Source organism: Pygoscelis adeliae, unplaced genomic scaffold (assembly GCF_000699105.1).
Source record: "Pygoscelis adeliae isolate BGI_AS28 unplaced genomic scaffold, ASM69910v1 Scaffold44, whole genome shotgun sequence".
NCBI classification, from domain to species: domain Eukaryota; kingdom Metazoa; phylum Chordata; class Aves; order Sphenisciformes; family Spheniscidae; genus Pygoscelis; species Pygoscelis adeliae.
Genome location: NW_008824761.1, coordinates 870,422 through 874,193, shown reverse-complemented (window position 1 = coordinate 874,193; position 3,772 = coordinate 870,422).

Genomic DNA, 3,772 nt, shown 5'->3' with positions numbered 1-3,772 from the left:
GGATAGAAAAAGGCAATTATGCTGAAAACAGGGCAAAGCTCTGTTTTTTCTTCTGCCTGAGATTTTTTCCTAGAGATTTTTTTGCCAAACCTAAACCTATAAACAGATACCAAATGTGACTCTGATACCTAGTATTTGACACAGCACAGGACAGTAATAATAAAAAGGAAATAAAAGTTATATTTTAGAAGAATGAAGGATATCCCTGATATTTATGTGCTATCTCTACATGCAAGATTGGCATACATATGCCAATGCATTGGATACCTACACTGCACACTGTAACACTCTAAAGGTATTTTAGGGGTACATAAATGCAGAAGTTTGTGCACCAGGACATAGAGCAGATTTGGCCATGCAGAATATTGTGCGACTCCAGTCTCTCTGATAGTTGTGCATATATTAGGACCAATTAAAATAATTCTATCAATCAAAACTGTTTCCACGAGAAAAATGAGTTGCCAAGAAAACTCTTTATTGAATGGTGCCTGATTATCTTGGGGAAATATTGTAGAAATGAGTGCTGAAAAATTGGGAAACATTGAAGCCTGACCCCCTCTAATGAGAGAATTAAAATTGAGGGGAGGGGAGAGAGGAAAATGGTGAATTGTGGCAGATGTAGTTGGCAGAAAACCCAGCTCACAGAAGAGAAATGGGAGCACAAGACATAGAGTGACAAATTATAACACTATACTGAATTAAAATCTTTTGAGCTTTAGTAAAATTATTTCCATTTTTTATTTTAATTATTGTTATTTTTTAATATTTTGATGAAGGAAAACAACCTATTTTAACCAGAGTGCCCTCCCACGGGAAAGCTAAAGGATCTGCCCCCCCAAAATCATGTCTTTATGTCACGGTTAAGATGAACAATGCCCATATCCACTGCTGGTTCATGTCCTGTATTGCTATTTCACTAACTTCAGTAAAACTTCACAGGGTGCAAGTCAATGCTGAATTTGGCCCAACGCATCTAAAAATGGAAAGGCTGCTGCAAAGTCATCTAACCAGAGCAGACAGACAGGCACTGATTGACAATGACTGGCAGCTTTATTACTGATGTCGTTCTTAACAGTGAAATGCATAGCCTGAGATACCACGCTAAAAATATAGGCCAGATTGTCAGTCTGTGTATGTGCCATAGATATTTTTCTGCCTTCAATGTGAGTGTGATCATCACAGCAGGTAGGAATAAATGGCTGTGCATGTACCTTGCTGAGTCGTTCCTATGCCTGAGATTGGTTTCACCTGAACAGTGAAGTTAAACAAAACATTCATTTTTGAATTAGAAAAGCACTTGATTTGAAAAGAGCCTGAGTTTTACTTCAGCCTGTGTCCCTGTATATACAATATCCTATACAATTCAGACTGTATCCAGAATTCTCCCTAAAAGAATAGTGAGACTTCTTTTTATATGTCCTAGGAAATGTTTGTCCAGATATTTTTGTTTGTATCTTTACTTCAAAATGTGTAAGACCAGTGTATGATTCTCCTTTAAATCCCTCATTAAATCTTACGTATGCCAGAGTACTGTATTTGCAAATGATTAATATTTTTCCTTAACGTTTTTCTTGCAGCATTTATGTTTCATAAAGTCTTGACCTTTACGTGTAAGGTGCATATTAATGTAACATCCCGGGTTCTTCACAGCTGTAAATCACAAATAGTAAATAACCACCGGCTGCTTACAATACACTTTGAGTTCAACACAAGTTCGCTGGTCACAGGAATGAGACTATTTCTCTGTCCTTGATTAGCTGTCCCCTCCCAAAATTATAATTCATCCTGTTCACAATTTTCTGCCCCTATAAACTGCTTGGGAACTAAACCAGAGGGTGTACTAACCAGCTTTCCAAGAAGGCAGGAAGAAATGTCACAAGGAGCTTTACTGGGAGCCTAGGGAAGCGGGATGGAGCAACAGCTGACGAGTCGGCTCCTTCAAGTAGCCTCCTCACAAGCTGCGCCAACGGGCAGTGATGGCAGAGGGGGTTGGTGGCCTTGTCTCACCACTGCCAGCTTCAAGGCCAAAAAAACACTGGAAACAGTCCAAAATGTTTTAGCATGGCCACCCCAGGCCCGCATCTGACCCTGGTTCCCCCCACTGGACCTGGCCGCAGCTCCCTGGCTGCGGTGGTGGGACGGGCCCGGGCTGCCAGGCCCTGCCCTGATGGAGCTCGGGGGGCCCCCGCCACCCTCAGGGAGCCCCCAGCCTGTGCAGCACCCTGGCACAGCTTCAGCATTGCTGAGAGTGGTTAATAAACGATCCCACCTGATTCAAAAAAGTCTGTTGTTAAAGGGGTTGAACCTGTGGATGGGGAGTAGGGCAGTATGACCACCTATTAACCCTAGTCTCTCTTTCCTGTATTTCCTGTCCGTTAAATGGGAAGGCCTGTCACTGTCTTCAAACATACTAATTTTGGATCTGGTGTACAGATAAAATAATAAAATAAAATCAAGCTGGGATGTCCGTCAGCCTCTTCACCCTCCCACGGCCTCCTTCCTCTTCTTCCCCGCCTGGGGGTCTTCCTGGCTGCTCCCTTGGGGAACCACAGCATGGCCAAGTGCCACCTCCTCCACTGCCGCATTTTCCATCTCCTTCACTGCAAGTTACATTCGAGCGCTAAACTCCCACTCGCCCATGTAATGACACCATTGAGCTCTTTCAGAGATCCATTTTCATGAGCTGGTCTCTCCTCACATGTAAGAATCGGAGGTGAGAAAACAGGAATATTTATAAAGTGATAATAAAAGTGCTCAGACTCAATATATTCGAGATTGCCAGTTCAGATAATTAATAGTTGTGTTGTTTGGGGTTTTTTTTATCAGGTAACATTTAAACGTCTCGGAAGCCAGGCTTCCATTTATCTTACTGACAGAAACATCACTGATATTCATCCTAAATATTCCTAATTTTCTTCACGTTACTTTTACTTAGAGCTGTTTTACACTGCCTTTCATGGACTCTGCAGACAGAAGGAATTGCTACAGCCAGCGTGCCTGACACCCTGCAGAGAGGTTTGTAGACTGTTCCCCAGAAACTGGATTAAACTATGTCTTTTAGAAGTATTCTTAATTTCATTTTAACATCAAGCAGTAGCCAGTTTGCCATTTCCCTAGTATGCCAGGTCAAAGTTTACTTACCTTCACTCCTGGGAAGTTATACCTTATTTTTAAGGTATCATTTCATAGAATCATAGAATTGTAGAATAGTTTGGGTTGGAAGGGACCTCTAAAGGTCATCTAGTCCAAACCCCCTGCAATGAGCAGGGACATCTTCAACTAGATCAGGTTGCTCAGAGCCCCGTCCAGCCTGACCTTGAATGTTTCCAGGGATGGGGCATCCACCACCTCTCTGGGCAACCTGTGCCAGTGTTTCACCACCCTCAGCATAAAAAATTTCTTCCTTATATCTAGTCTAAATCTACCCCCCTTTAGTTTAAAGCCATTCCCCCTTGTCCTGTCGCAACAGGCCCTGATAAAAAGTTTGCCGCCATCTTTTTTATAAGCCTCCTTTAAGTACTGACAGGCTGCAATAAGGTCTCCCCCAAAGCCTTCTCTTCTCTAGGCTGAACAACCCCAACTCTCTCAGCCTTTCCTCATAGGAGAGGTGTTCCAGCCCCCTGATCATTTTCGTGGCCCTCTTCTGGACCCACTCCAACAAGTCTGTGCCTTTCTTATGCTGAGGGCTCCAGAGCTGGACGCAGTACTCCAGGTGGGGTCTCCCCAGAGCAGAGTAGAGGGGCAGAATCACCTCCCTTGACCTGCTGGCCAC